This window comes from Lathyrus oleraceus, chromosome 7, assembly GCF_024323335.1.
Source record: "Lathyrus oleraceus cultivar Zhongwan6 chromosome 7, CAAS_Psat_ZW6_1.0, whole genome shotgun sequence".
NCBI lineage: Eukaryota > Viridiplantae > Streptophyta > Magnoliopsida > Fabales > Fabaceae > Lathyrus > Lathyrus oleraceus.
The window spans coordinates 311200871-311218123 of NC_066585.1; positions in this window are offsets into that span (position 1 = coordinate 311200871).

Sequence of the window (17253 nt, forward strand, 5' to 3'; positions counted from 1 at the left end):
ACCTTTGAAATGGGCTTGTGTGAGAATGCTGAAAAGAAGAACAAAAGTGTAGCTTTGGTATCTAATGCTGAAGAGGAGTCAGAAGCAGGATACACTGGAGGTGATGAAAGCATATCAGAAGCCTTAGCCATGCTTGGGAGACAGTTCAACAAGTTCGTGAAGAAGATTGGTCAAAGAGGTAGACCTAATGTCAAGAACATCCCGTATGACATTAAGAAAAGATCCACTTCTGAAGAGAAGTTTAACCACGGCAAGGGAATCCAGTGTCATGGTTGTGAAGGGTATGGACACGTCAGAGCTGAATGCCCTACTTACCTCAAAATGCAAAATAAGGGGCTAGCTATCACATGGTCTGAAGGAGATTCTGAAAGTGAATCTGAAGGAGAATCTGCTAAACACGTCACTGCACTAACCAGTGTTTGTGCCACTGATGATGACTCAAGTGCAGATGAACTGACCCTTGATGAACTTGCTGCAGCCTATAAGAAGCTGTGTGTCACCAGTGCAGAAGTTCGTGTACAAGGAGAAAAGCAGAAGAAACTCATCAAGGAGCTGGAAGATGAGAGACTGAAGCATTTGACGGCCATAGAGGATCTAAATGGTGAGATAACCCTGCTGACCTCCAAGCTGAATCAGATGACTAAATCCATCAGAATGATGAATAAAGGAACTGACACCTTGGAAGAGATCCTAAAGGTAGGACAGAAGTCTGGAACCACATCTGGTTTAGGCTTTGGGAAAAGATCCTCAGCTGAACGCAAACGCCCAAAGGCTAAAGTTCAGAAATCCAAGGGGAAGTCATATCCAATGTCTCAACATCGGGGAACCAGGATGACTAATCATCAGAAGAGGAAATTCCAGAAATGGAAATGTCACCACTGTGGTAGGCTTGGGCATATAAAAGCCTTCTGCTACAGGCTTCATGGTTACCCGAATCAAGTCCCTCATGTCAGACCTAAGCATAAGACATTTAGGCCCCATGTCTCCAACAAGAAGCGACAATGGTATGCTAGGTTAGCCCACACAGCTCTAAGAGCTTCTACCAAAGAAGACTGGTACTTTGACAGTGGATGCTCAAGACATATGACTGGTATGGAAAATCTATTGGTAGATATCCAACCTCACACTACCAGCTATGTGACCTTTGGTGATGGTGCTAAAGGAAAAATAAAAGGTGTGGGTAAGCTGGACTGCTCTGGAGTTCCAAAACTGAATAATATGTTGTTAGTAAGAGGACTAACTGCAAACCTCATCAGCATAAGCCAGCTGTGTGATCAAGGGTTCTATGTTCAGTTTACTAAGGAGCTATGTATTGTGACGAATGGTGACAATCAGGAAGTTATGAGAGGATCTAGGTCCAAAGATAACTGCTATCTGTGGGAACCTAAAGTCTCAAACTTCTCCATAATATGCTCTTCAGTCAAGGAAGAACAGGAGGTGAAGCTGTGGCATAGACGCCTTGGACATCTCCACTTACGGGGAATGAAGAAGATCATATCCAAGGAAGCAGTCAGAGGAATTCCAAAGCTGCTTATTGATGAAGGAAGAGTCTGTGGAGAATGCCAGGTGGGCAAGCAAACCAAGATGTCACATCCGAAGCTGGGACATCCTACTACTTCCAGAGTTCTGGAACTGCTGCACATGGACTTAATGGGACCTATGCAGGTTGAAAGTCTGGGGGGAAGAGATATGCATACGTGGTGGTTGATGATCATTCCAGATACACGTGGATAAGTTTCATCAGAGAGAAGTCGGATACATTTGATGTCTTCAAAGACCTGTGCATCAGACTCCAAAGGGAAAAGGACAGCTGTGTTGTCCGAATTAGGAGTGATCATGGTACGGAATTCAAGAATTCCAAGTTTGATGAGTTTTGCTCGTCTGAAGGAATAAGTCATGAATTCTCTTCCCCTATAACTCCCCAGCAGAATGGGATAGTTGAAAGGAAAAATAGAACTATCCAAGAATCTGCCAGAGCTATGGTTCATGCAAAGAAGCTCCCTATGCACTTTTGGGCTGAAGCTATGAATACCGCGTGCTATGTTCACAACAGAGTCACCTTGAGAAAAGGAACCTCCTCCACTCTGTATGAAATATGGAAAGGCAGAAAACCCACTGTGAAGTACTTTCATATCTTTGGAAGTAAATGCTACATTCTTACAGATCGTGAATAGAGAAGGAAACTGGATCCCAAAAGTGATGAAGGTATATTTCTAGGATATTCCACTAACAGCAGGGCGTACAGAGTGTTCAACTACAGGACCAATGTCCTGATGGAATCCATAAATGTCATTGTGGATGATAAAGAGGAAGGAATCGATGTCATAGAGGATGTTGCAACATTCCCTGACAGTTCAACAGACATTCCAGTCAAGTCTGAAGAAGTACAGGAACCTCCTCCTGAATGTGAAGTAGATGCAACCACCAAAATGCCATCTATCAGAATTCAGAAAGACCACCCTAAGGATCTTATCATACGGGATCCCAATAGTGGTGTGACTACCAGGTCAAGGGGAATAAGCTCAAATTCCTGTTTTGTTTCCAAGGTTGAACCCAAGAATGTGAAAGAAGCCCTGACTGACGAATACTGGATCAATGCCATGCAAGAGGAACTTGAGCAGTTCAAAAGGAATGAAGCATGGGAGCTAGTTCCAAGACCTGAAGGGACCAACATCATTGGTACCAAGTGGATCTACAAAACCAAGTCTGATGAGAAAGGAGTAATTACTAGGAATAAAGCAATACTAGTAGCTCAAGGATACACTCAAGTTGAAGGGGTTGATTTTGATGAGACGTTTGCTCCTGTGGCTAGGCTTGAGTCCATCAGATTGCTGTTAGGTATAGCATGCATTCTGAAGTTTAAACTGTTCCAAATGGATGTGAAAAGTGCATTCTTGAATGGCTACTTGAATGAAGAAGTCTATGTGGAACAACCTAAAGGGTTCTGTGATCCTAACCAACCTAAGCATGTATACAAGTTGAGGAAAGCCTTGTATGGGTTGAAGCAAGCACCTAGAGCATGGTCTGAAAGGTTGACCGAATTTCTGACCTCAAATGGATACAGAAAAGGTGGAATAGATAAAACCTTGTTTGTGAAGGATGAAGACGGCAAAATCATGATTGCTCAAATCTATGTGGATGATATAGTCTTTGATGGTATGTCAGAACAAATGGTAACACATTTTGTTCAACAAATGCAATCTGAGTTTGAAATGAGTCTGGTTGGGGAACTAACCTACTTTCTTGGAATGCAAGTCAACCAAATGGAGGACTCTATGTTTCTCTCCCAAAGCAAGTATGCCAAAAACATAGTTAAGAAGTTTGGTATGGATAATGCTAGGCACAAGAGGACTCCTGCTCCTACTCATTTGAAGTTAACCAAAGATGATGGCAGGCCTAGTGTTGATCAATGCTTGTATAGAAGCATGATAGGTAGTCTACTATACCTAACTGCAAGTAGACCTGACATTTCTTATGCAGTTGGAGTGTGTGCTAGATACCAAGCAGAGCCTAAAGTGAGCCACTTGAATCAAGTCAAAAGGATTCTCAAGTACATCAATGGGACTTGGGACTATGGGATGTTGTACTCACATGGGTCTGAGCCTGTCCTATCTGGGTACTGTGATGCTGACTGGGCTGGGAGTGCTGATGACAGAAAAAGCACATCAGGAGGATGTTTCTTCTTGGGAGACAATCTCATATCGTGGTTCAGCAAGAAGCAAAATTGTGTATCTCTGTCCACTGCAGAGGCTGAATACATAGCTGCTGGAAGCAGTTGTTGTAACACCCTACTTAAATACCCCAATAATTAATTAAAACAACAAAATATATATATCAGAGTAGATATGCAATTTCAGGGTGTCACACTTGACACTTCACACCATTCACCAAAATAACCTGTCATGCTCATTTATTAATCAAATAAAACATTGCACAATTCGCAGCGGATAGAAATCTAACAACAGACAAACCATGTAACACATTACATGTAAAATGGTTCAACAACCAAAAAATGAAAACAAGGTAAAACATCCCGTCCCGATGTTACATATACCAGAGCATGACCCACTAAGGAACTACACTAGACTCCAAGCACTAGCTTCTACTCAATCACTGCTCGTTACCTAAAACATAGTTGTAAGGGTGAGTTCCTCAATCGATATAATAAGCATTATAAAATATCATGTAATGTTAAGTAAATTAACACATTCATCACCCTAATCATATCACACATTCAGCAACGGCAACATCAACTCATAATCATACTCAACACAAACACAAAACACACGTATAATATTGGAATACATCCATTCATATTATACGCCATACATACATTATGTAATGAGACTCCATGCATGCGGTACCGACTATTCGTGAACACATAGTTCAACCTCACCGATCAAACCCAGATACGGCTACCAAGCTCACTAGTCCCACTCATTTGAGACCTAGTGACTCACTCACTAATTCCTCACCATGGGAATTAGCTACCACCATAAAGGCCATGCTATGCACGCTAAATCACCTAGCATGCAAACATCAACAACAATCCACAATGGACATATGCTCACACTCTAAGCCATAAACAGTCCATCCACAATTGCATACATAATAGATATATTTTCAGCATTATGCATACCATCACACATCATCAGCATATTTATCACAGAATCATATCATATCATGCCAAATAATAAATCACAATATTAGCACACTCTACTAATACCTATACTGCTCAAAACAACGGGAAATGATCCCTACTATATCATCCATCAGCTAAATTACATCACTCAGCTGAAACGACCAAAACTGCACAACAACAGCTCAGGAAAATCAAACTTCTGCCCATACGCATATAGCCTGTCTCATACGCGTATGATACGCGTACCACTTCTCCCATACGCGTACCAACAGAGACAAAACCACGTTGTAAAACATCATCTTCTTCATTCATACGCGTATGGCCTCACCCTATACGCGTACCACTCACAGACTACGCGTAGGTACATGCGTATGGCGCGTATCAGCACCAGTTTCCTCCCCTCCAGGCCATCTCATACGCGTATGGCCTAGTGTCATACGCGTATGACCAGAAACCAATTTCAGATCTGCTATGGGTTTTTCTCTACTACGAGATTTCTCAAATCCAACCTTCCACAGTCCAATTTTTACACAGCATTGGTTCATTTTATCTAACACAGATCATACTCATTCAATTCCACAATTTCTAACCTTATTACATCTAATTCCTACGAATTTTCTTCAATTATAAACTCATATCTCATTCATCCATAAGTTCACAATTTGCAGCATTCATCATCCAAATTAGAGTCGATTCAATGGCTTATTACTACCCATTACATGTTAACCCATAATACCCATTAAACGACGATAAACCCCCCTTACCTGAGTTAATCCGGCAAATCCTTTGACCTTCAACAATCGTGAATTCTCCTCTTGAGCCCTAGCCTCTTCTTCTCCCTTTCTCAGTTTCTTCTCTTTTCTCCCAATCCTTACGTGTTCTCTGTTTTCACGTATAAAACCCTTTTTACCAAATGGGACTCTTTTCTGATTCCAACTTTATATTCCAATAATAATAATCCAATAATATTCCAATTATTTAATTAAATTAATAAATATACTATTAACTTAAATTAAATAATTATCATATTTTATCGGGGTGTTACAGTTGTTCCCAACTGGTTTGGATAAAACAGATGCTCACTGAGTATAATGTCACTCAAAATGTCATGACATTGTTCTGTGATAATCTCAGTGCCATCAATATTTCCAAGAATCCCATCCAACACAGCAGGACCAAGCATATTGACATTAGACATCACTTCATCAGAGATCTGGTGGAAGACAAGGTGATCACCTTGAAACATGTAGCCACTGAACTTCAACTGGCTGACATAATTACAAAAGCTCTGGATGCTACTCAGTTTGAAAACTTAAGGGGCAAACTGGGAATATGTCTCTCTGAGAACTTATAGCAACCACTGATGTTTGGGATGTATTGTTTAATATCTCTGCCTATTAAACAATTGGAACTATGCTCTGATTGGTCAACAGATCATAGCTATGCCACTTGCAACAAGTGTGGCAATAAGAGGGTAAGGAGACACCCTAACGTGAGAAGGCCTATGCACCTGTAGGAATTCAAGGATGTTGTTCATGCAGGAGTGGTTCTGGATGTCAGAAACAAAGTCATGGCATCTGATATGGCTGTACCTACAGTAAAGCAAAAGTGGTTGATTACTTGATCAAAGCTGTGAAGCAAGATCAAGTGGGTGCTAACTTGGTTGAAACTGTGAAGTAAAACCAAGTCTGTAATTCTGTCATTTTTTCTATTTATGTTGTTAGCTTTGGCAACATTTTTGACAAAAAGGGGGAGTAACAGGTGATACCCCAGACAACAGATTGGTCTGTTAAAATAGACTTTCATGACAGATTCGAAGATTCCCTCCCCTGCAGCTGATGTGTGTTGAAGTTTTTATTTAACTTCTGTACCTCTGTATGTGTGCTGCATTTAGAAGTTTTTATTTAACTTCTGTATGTGTGCTGTTATGTGAAGTTTTATTTAACTTCCATGTGTGTGAGTGTGCTGCCACTCTGAGTGTATTAGCTAGGTCTATTACCTGCTAGATGTGTGATTCCGCTGCTATGAACTCTGTTATGGGGATCAAAGTGTTTTAGCCAAAAAATTTCCAAAGGGGGGAGTTTGTAGGTGTTGAATTTGCTGCATTATATGGTAAAACACTAGCTGGATTCTAATGTCTTGACTGATGTCATGACATGGTGTGTATGTGTGACTGCATTGTAGGTTAGAATATCTAAGTGTACTCTGATGTCTTGACTGATGTCATGACACACTTGAGTAGTTACTGCAGGATTAGCTAATACAGGATTTATTGAATGTCAAACTGGATGTTGTGACATTCATCCCTATCAGCAGATACTAAGGAATAGAACAGCTGGTGTTCTGTTAGAACTTAGTATTTATTTCCAGTCTGGTTATCAAGGAAATACCAGACCTGGCATAAGGCCTACTGACTGAATGTCAAACTGGATGTTATGACATTCATCATTGACAGCATATACTGAACAATATACAGAGTGGTGTTCTGCTATACTTCAGCATGTTTCTTAGTCTGTTCTTCAAGAGGATAACAGAACTGACTTAAGGCCAAATGTGTAAATGTCAAATTGGATACTTTGACATTTATTAATGTAAGTTGTTACTGTAGTATGGTCAGTTTGGTCATATATAGGTCAGCAAAATTGTACAGTCTGTTTTCTGGAAAAACAGACTTAGCATATGATCCTTGATGTCAAGCTGAATGTCGTGACATTCATTCCTGACAGCATATGCTATATTGTAGGTTGTTCAGTTTTCTGTTTCAGCTTTTTCTCAGGCTATTCTTCAGGGATTCAACAGCTGAGAAAAAATCCAGGAAATCAACAACCAAGCTACATTTAATGAACCTAACAAATAACCTATTTGTTAGTAACCTAGATGTGGAATTTAAGGAAACTCGGGTGACCTTAAATTCAGGAGAATACAAGTGCAAAGGCCCAAGTACTGCAATATAAAAGGAAGTCGTTCCTTCATTCAGAACTGGGGATTTTGAGGCGTGAAGATTTAGTGTGTCCATCATACTTCACTACTGTATTTTTGTGAGTCTTGTATTAGACATATCTTGTAAGCCAAGCCATTATCACGTAGATGATTGCTTTGGCATAGGGTGTTCATTGAGTTGTAACTGTTGTGTCGCTCAAAGCTTTTAAGCGTGAGTGCTGTGTATCTTGATTAAAGCTGTTAAGCACAATCAAGAGTTGTTTGAAGTATGACTTCAAAATTGTCTTTAATATTGATTAAAGGTAGAAATCACTGAGGTGATTGAGGGGGAGTGAGTAGGAACTCTGATCTTAGAGTAAGATTGAAATTGCATTGGGTAGGGATTAAGTGAAGAGTTGTAAACGGGTGAGTTTAGCTTTGAATTAATACTACTGATAGTGGATTTCCTCCCTGGCTTGGTAGCCCCCAGATGTAGGTCATGTTGGACTGAACTGGGTAAACAATTACTTGTGTTATTTACTGCACTTACTTTTAAGTTCTGCATAATTCTTGTCTGTGCAGAATTGGATGTCATAACAACCCGTGTGACATCTAAAGTCTGATAACTAGAATTTCAATTGGCATCAGAGCAGGCACCCTGCCTGTTAATTTTTGGGTGAGATCTAGGGAAGTTACTTTCTAGTACCATGGACAAGGATATAGGACACTCAAATAGACCACCCATGTTGGATGGCTCTAACTATGATGACTGGAAGCCTCGTATGATAGCCTTCTTAAGGTCTCTAGATAGTAAAGTCTGGAGAGCTGTCAACAAAGGATGGGAACATCCAACAAAGACAGGTGAAGATGGAGTCAGTGTGCAGATTCCTGAAGAAGAGTGGGACAAGGAGCAAGAGGCATTAGCTCTTGGAAATTCCAAGGCCTTGAATGCATTGTTAAATGGAATCAGTAAGAACATCTTCAGGCTGGTGCACCGCTGTGAACTAGCTAAGGAAGTTTGGGATACCCTCAAGGTAACTCATGAAGGTACTTCCAAGGTGAAGATGTCCAAACTTCAGATGTTGACCACCAAGTTTGAAAATCTGAGGATGAAAGAGGATGAGACTATTCATGACTTTCACATGAATATTCTTGAAATTGCAAACACCTCTGGTGGACTAGGTGAGAAAATGGCTGAAGAGAAACTTGTAAGAAAGATTCTCAGGTCCTTGCCTAAGAGATTTGCTATGAAGGTCACAGCCATAGAGGAGGCGCAGGACATCTGCAATATGAAGGTGGATGAGCTAATTGGTTCTCTCCAAACCTTTGAAATGGGCTTGTGTGAGAATGCTGAAAAGAAGAACAAAAGTGTAGCTTTTGTATCTAATGCTGAAGAGGAGTCAGAAGCAGGATACACTGGAGGTGATGAAAGCATATCAGAAGCCTTAGCCATGCTTGGGAGACAGTTCAACAAGTTCGTGAAGAAGATTTGTCAAAGAGGTAGACCTAATGTCAAGAACATCCCGTATGACATTAAGAAAAGATCCACTTCTAAAGAGAAGTTTAACCACGGCAAGGGAATCCAGTGTCATGGTTGTGAAGGGTATGGACACGTCAGAGCTGAATGCCCTACTTACCTCAAAATGCAAAATAAGGGGCTAGCTATCACATGGTCTGAAGGAGATTCTGAAAGTGAATCTGAAGGAGAATCTGCTAAACACGTCACTGCACTAACCAGTGTTTGTGCCACTGATGATGACTCAAGTGCAGATGAACTGACCCTTGATGAACTTGCTGCAGCCTATAAGAAGCTGTGTGTCACCAGTGCAGAAGTACGTGTACAAGGAGAAAAGCAGAAGAAACTCATCAAGGAGCTGGAAGATGAGAGACTGAAGCATTTGACGGCCATAGAGGATCTAAATGGTGAGATAACCCTGCTGACCTCCAAGCTGAATCAGATGACTAAATCCATCAGAATGATGAATAAAGGAACTGACACCTTGGAAGAGATCCTAAAGGTAGGACAGAAGTCTGGAACCACATCTGGTTTAGGCTTTGGGAAAAGATCCTCAGCTGAACGCAAACGCCCAAAGGCTAAAGTTCAGAAATCCAAGGGGAAGTCATATCCAATGTCTCAACATCGGGGAACCAGGATGACTAATCATCAGAAGAGGAAATTCCAGAAATGGAAATGTCACCACTATGGTAGGCTTGGGCATATAAAAGCCTTCTGCTACAGGCTTCATGGTTACCCGAATCAAGTCCCTCATGTCAGACCTAAGCATAAGACATTTAGGCCCCATGTCTCCAACAAGAAGCGACAATGGTATGCTAGGTTAGCCCACACAGCTCTAAGAGCTTCTACCAAAGAAGACTGGTACTTTGACAGTGGATGCTCAAGACATATGACTGGTATGGAAAATCTATTGGTAGATATCCAACCTCACACTACCAGCTATGTGACCTTTGGTGATGGTGCTAAAGGAAAAATAAAAGGTGTGGGTAAGTTGGACTGCTCTGGAGTTGCAAAACTGAATAATGTGTTGTTAGTAAGAGGACTAACTGCAAACCTCATCAGCATAAGCCAGCTGTGTGATCAAGGGTTCTATGTTCAGTTTACTAAGGAGCTATGTATTGTGACGAATGGTGACAATCAGGAAGTTATGAGAGGATCTAGGTCCAAAGATAACTGCTATCTGTGGGAACCTAAAGTCTCAAACTTCTCCATAATATGCTCTTCAGTCAAGGAAGAACAGGAGGTGAAGCTGTGGCATAGACGCCTTGGACATCTCCACTTACGGGGAATGAAGAAGATCATATCCAAGGAAGCAGTCAGAGGAATTCCAAAGCTGCTTATTGATGAAGGAAGAGTCTGTGGAGAATGCCAGGTGGGCAAGCAAACCAAGATGTCACATCCGAAGCTGGGACATCCTACTACTTCCAGAGTTCTGGAACTGCTGCACATGGACTTAATGGGACCTATGCAGGTTGAAAGTCTGGGGGGGAAGAGATATGCATACGTGGTGGTTGATGATCATTCCAGATACACGTGGATAAGTTTCATCAGAGAGAAGTCGGATACATTTGATGTCTTCAAAGACCTGTGCATCAGACTCCAAAGGGAAAAGGACAGCTGTGTTGTCCGAATTAGGAGTGATCATGGTACGGAATTCAAGAATTCCAAGTTTGATGAGTTTTGCTCGTCTGAAGGAATAAGTCATGAATTCTCTTCCCCTATAACTCCCCAGCAGAATGGGATAGTTGAAAGGAAAAATAGAACTATCCAAGAATCTGCCAGAGCTATGGTTCATGCAAAGAAGCTCCCTATGCACTTTTGGGCTGAAGCTATGAATACCGCGTGCTATGTTCACAACAGAGTCACCTTGAGAAAAGGAACCTCCTCCACTCTGTATGAAATATGGAAAGGCAGAAAACCCACTGTGAAGTACTTTCATATCTTTGGAAGTAAATGCTACATTCTTACAGATCGTGAATAGAGAAGGAAACTGGATCCCAAAAGTGATGAAGGTATATTTCTAGGATATTCCACTAACAGCAGGGCGTACAGAGTGTTCAACTACAGGACCAATGTCCTGATGGAATCCATAAATGTCATTGTGGATGATAAAGAGGAAGGAATCGATGTCATAGAGGATGTTGCAACATTCCCTGACAGTTCAACAGACATTCCAGTCAAGTCTGAAGAAGTACAGGAACCTCCTCCTGAATGTGAAGTAGATGCAACCACCAAAATGCCATCTATCAGAATTCAGAAAGACCACCCTAAGGATCTTATCATACGGGATCCCAATAGTGGTGTGACTACCAGGTCAAGGGGAATAAGCTCAAATTCCTGTTTTGTTTCCAAGGTTGAACCCAAGAATGTGAAAGAAGCCCTGACTGACGAATACTGGATCAATGCCATGCAAGAGGAACTTGAGCAGTTCAAAAGGAATGAAGCATGGGAGCTAGTTCCAAGACCTGAAGGGACCAACATCATTGGTACCAAGTGGATCTACAAAAACAAGTCTGATGAGAAAGGAGTAATTACTAGGAATAAAGCAAGACTAGTAGCTCAAGGATACACTCAAGTTGAAGGGGTTGATTTTGATGAGACGTTTGCTCCTGTGGCTAGGCTTGAGTCCATCAGATTGCTGTTAGGTATAGCATGCATTATGAAGTTTAAACTGTTCCAAATGGATGTGAAAAGTGCATTCTTGAATGGCTACTTGAATGAAGAAGTCTATGTGGAACAACCTAAAGGGTTCTGTGATCCTAACCAACCTAAGCATGTATACAAGTTGAGGAAAGCCTTGTATGGGTTGAAGCAAGCACCTAGAGCATGGTCTGAAAGGTTGACCGAATTTCTGACCTCAAATGGATACAGAAAAGGTGGAATAGATAAAACCTTGTTTGTGAAGGATGAAGACGGCAAAATCATGATTGCTCAAATCTATGTGGATGATATAGTCTTTGGTGGTATGTCAGAACAAATGGTAACACATTTTGTTCAACAAATGCAATCTGAGTTTGAAATGAGTCTGGTTGGGGAACTAACCTACTTTCTTGGAATGCAAGTCAACCAAATGGAGGACTCTATGTTTCTCTCCCAAAGCAAGTATGCCAAAAACATAGTTAAGAAGTTTGGTATGGATAATGCTAGGCACAAGAGGACTCCTGCTCCTACTCATTTGAAGTTAACCAAAGATGATGGCAGGCCTAGTGTTGATCAATGCTTGTATAGAAGCATGATAGGTAGTCTACTATACCTAACTGCAAGTAGACCTGACATTTCTTATGCAGTTGGAGTGTGTGCTAGATACCAAGCAGAGCCTAAAGTGAGCCACTTGAATCAAGTCAAAAGGATTCTCAAGTACATCAATGGGACTTGGGACTATGGGATGTTATACTCACATGGGTCTGAGCCTGTCCTATCTGGGTACTGTGATGCTGACTGGGCTGGGAGTGCTGATGACAGAAAAAGCACATCAGGAGGATGTTTCTTCTTGGGAGACAATCTCATATCGTGGTTCAGCAAGAAGCAAAATTGTGTATCTCTGTCCACTGCAGAGGCTGAATACATAGCTGCTGGAAGCAGTTGTTGTAACACCCTACTTAAATACCCCAATAATTAATTAAAACAACAAAATATATATATCAGAGTAGATATGCAATTTCAGGGTGTCACACTTGACACTTCACACCATTCACCAAAATAACCTGTCATGCTCATTTATTAATCAAATAAAACATTGCACAATTCGCAGCGGATAGAAATCTAACAACAGACAAACCATGTAACACATTACATGTAAAATGGTTCAACAACCAAAAAATGAAAACAAGGTAAAACATCCCGTCCCGATGTTACATATACCAGAGCATGACCCACTAAGGAACTACACTAGACTCCAAGCACTAGCTTCTACTCAATCACTGCTCGTTACCTGAAACATAGTTGTAAGGGTGAGTTCCTCAATCGATATAATAAGCATTATAAAATATCATGTAATGTTAAGTAAATTAACACATTCATCACCCTAATCATATCACACATTCAGCAACGGCAACATCAACTCATAATCATACTCAACACAAACACAAACACACGTATAATATTGGAATACATCCATTCATATTATACGCCATACATACATTATGTAATGAGACTCCATGCATGCGGTACCGACTATTCGTGAACACATAGTTCAACCTCACCGATCAAACCCAGATACGGCTACCAAGCTCACTAGTCCCACTCATTTGAGACCTAGTGACTCACTCACTAATTCCTCACCATGGGAATTAGCTACCACCATAAAGGCCATGCTATGCACGCTAAATCACCTAGCATGCAAACATCAACAACAATCCACAATGGACATATGCTCACACTCTAAGCCATAAACAGTCCATCCACAATTGCATACATAATAGATATATTTTCAGCATTATGCATACCATCACACATCATCAGCATATTTATCACAGAATCATATCATATCATGCCAAATAATAAATCACAGTATTAGCACACTCTACTAATACCTATACTGCTCAAAACAACGGGAAATGATCCCTACTATATCATCCATCAGCTAAATTACATCACTCAGCTGAAACGACCAAAACTGCACAACAACAGCTCAGGAAAATCAAACTTCTGCCCATACGCGTATAGCCTGTCTCACACGCGTATGATACGCGTACCACTTCTCCCATACGCGTACCAACAGAGACAAAACCACGTTGTAAAACATCATCTTCTTCATTCATACGCGTATGGCCTCACCCCATACGCGTACCACTCACAGACTACGCGTAGGTACACGCGTATGGCGCGTATCAGCACCAGTTTCCTCCCCTCCAGGCCATCTCATACGCGTATGGCCTAGTGTCATACGCGTATGACCAGAAACCAATTTCAGATCTGCTATGGGTTTTTCTCTGCTACGAGATTTCTCAAATCCAACCTTCCACAGTCCAATTTTTACACAGCATTCGTTCATTTTATCTAACACAGATCATACTCATTCAATTCCATAATTTCTAACCTTATTACATCTAATTCCTACGAATTTTCTTCAATTATAAACTCATATCTCATTCATCCATAAGTTCACAATTTGCAGCATTCATCATCCAAATTAGAGTCGATTCAATGGCTTATTACTACCCATTACATGTTAACCCATAATACCCATTAAACGACGATAAACCCCCCTTAACTGAGTTAATCCGGCAAATCCTTTGACCTTCAACAATCGTGAATTCTCCTCTTGAGCCCTAGCCTCTTCTTCTCCCTTTCTCAGTTTCTTCTCTTTTCTCCCAATCCTTAAGTGTTCTCTGTTTTCACGTATAAAACCCTTTTTACCAAATGGGACTCTTTTCTGATTCCAACTTTATATTCCAATAATAATAATCCAATAATATTCCAATTATTTAATTAAATTAATAAATATACTATTAACTTAAATTAAATAATTATCATATTTTATCGGGGTGTTACAACTCTCCCCCACTAAAAGAGTTTTCGTCCTCGAAAACATACCTCAAGCGAATAACTCTGGATAAGACTCCTTCATCTGACTCTCAAGTTCCCAAGTCACATTGCCACCTGCTGGTCCTCCCCAAGCTACCTTTACCAAAGCAATCTCTTTACCCCGCAACTGCTTCAACTCTCGATCCTCGATCCTCATAGGTGATGTTTCAACAGTCAGGTTATCTCTCACCTGTACATCATCTACTTGGACCACATGCGACGGATCAGGAATGTACCTCCTCAACTGAGACACATGAAAAACCTCATGCAAATTCGCAAGTGACGGCGGTAAAGCGATACGATAGGCTACCTTCCCTATCCTCTCCAAAATCTGATAAGGACCAATAAATCGAGGTGTCAACTTCTTCGACTTCAAAGCTCGACCAACCCCAGTTATCGGAGTAACACGAAAAAACACATGATCTCCCTCTTGAAACTCAAGTGACTTCCTCCTCTTGTCGTGATAACTCTTCTGACGACTCTGAGCAATCCTCATCTTCTCCTGAATCATCTTAATCTTTTCCGTAGTTTGGTGAACAATCTCCGGTCCAACCACAACACTCTCACCGGACTCATACCAACATAAAGGTGTCCGACATCTCCTACCATACAAAGCTTCAAACGGTGCCATACCAATGCTCGAATGAAAACTATTGTTGTAGGTAAACTCAATCAAAGGTAAATAACAATCCCAAGCACCTCCCTTTTCCAAAACACAAGCCCTCAAAAGGTCCTCCAGTGACTGAATCGTCCTCTCAGTCTGACCATCAGTCTGCGGATGATATGCAGAACTCAATCTCAGCTTAGTTCCCAAAGCCCTCTGCAAACCTTCCCAGAACTTCGATGTAAATCTAGGATCTCTGTCCGAAACAATACTCGACGGAATACCATGCAAACTTACAATTTTCTCAATATACAACTCAGCTAATCTCTCTAACGGATAATCCATTCTGATCGGAATGAAATGAGCCGATTTTGTCAATCTGTCAACAATCACCCAAATAGCTTCAAAATTCTTAATTGTCCTCGGTAAACCAGAAACAAAATCCATACTGATACTATCCCACTTCCACTCTGGAATAGCCAACGGTTGCATTAGCCCAGACGGCTTCTGATGCTCAATCTTTGACTTCTGACAAGTCAAACAAGAATAAACAAAACTCGCAATTTCTCTTTTCATTCCCGGCCACCAAAATAACTTTTTCAAATCATGATACATCTTCGTAGCCCCAGGATGAATACTCAAGCCACTACGATGTCCTTCCTCAAGAATACTCTTCTTAAGTTCGGTAACATCCGAAATACACACCCGATTACCAAATTTCAAAACACCATTCTCATCAACTCTGAATTCACCACCTTGACCTTGATTCACTAAAGTCAACTTATCAACCAAAAGCACATCGGATTTCTGACCCTCTCTAATCTCATCCAGAATACCACTCGTTAACTTCAACATTCCCAATTTAACACTATTGTGAGTACTCTCACACACCAAACTCAAGTCTCTAAACTGCTCAATTAAATCCAGTTCCTTAACCATTAACATAGACATATGCAATGATTTCCGACTCAATGCATCAGCCACTACGTTTGCTTTACCCGGATAGTAATTCAAACCAAAGTCATAATCCTTCAGAAACTCTAACCATCTCCTCTGTCTCATATTCAGCTCTTTCTGATCAAACAAATACTTTAAACTTTTATGGTCACTGAAAACCTCAAATCTTGACCCGTACAAGTAATGCCTCCATAACTTCAGAACAAATACCACAGCTGCCAATTCCAAATCGTGTGTCGGATAGTTCCTCTCATGAACCTTCAGTTGTCTCGAAGCATAAGCTACAACCTGCTTATTCTGCATCAAAACACCACCCAAACCCAAAAATGAAGCATCACAATAAACCTCAAATGGTTCCGACGGACTTGGTAATATCAGAATAGGAGCAGTAGTTAACCTTCTCTTTAACTCTTGGAAACCTTCTTCACATTTTGAGTCCCAAACAAACGCTTGCCCCTTTCTAGTCAACATCGTCAACGGTAACGCCAACTTAGAAAATCCCTCAATGAATTTTCTATAATAACCTGCAAGTCCAAGAAAACTCCTTATCTCAGAAACTGACTTCGGAGCTTCCCACTGAGATACCGCTTCTATCTTAGAAGGATCAACAGCAACACCACCTCTTGAAACCACATGACCAAGAAAACTAACCTCTTCTAACCAAAATTCACACTTGGACAGTTTAGCAAATAACTTCTTTTCTCGTAGAACTCCTAAAACCATTCTCAAATGTTCAGCATGCTCTTCTTCAGATTTCGAATACACCAAAATATCGTCAATAAACACCACAACAAACTTGTCTAGGTACGGATGGAAAATCCTATTCATATACTCCATAAATACCCCAGGCGCATTAGTCACACCAAAAGGCATTACAGAATACTCATAATGTCCATACCTTGTTCTGGAAGCAGTCTTCTGAATATCCTCGGTTTTCACACGTATCTGATGATACCCCGATCTCAAATCTATTTTGCTGAACACACTCGCACCAACCAACTGATCCATCAAATCATCAATCCTCGGCAAAGGATACCGATTCTTGATCGTCACTTTATTCAGTTGCCTGTAGTCCACACACAACCTCAT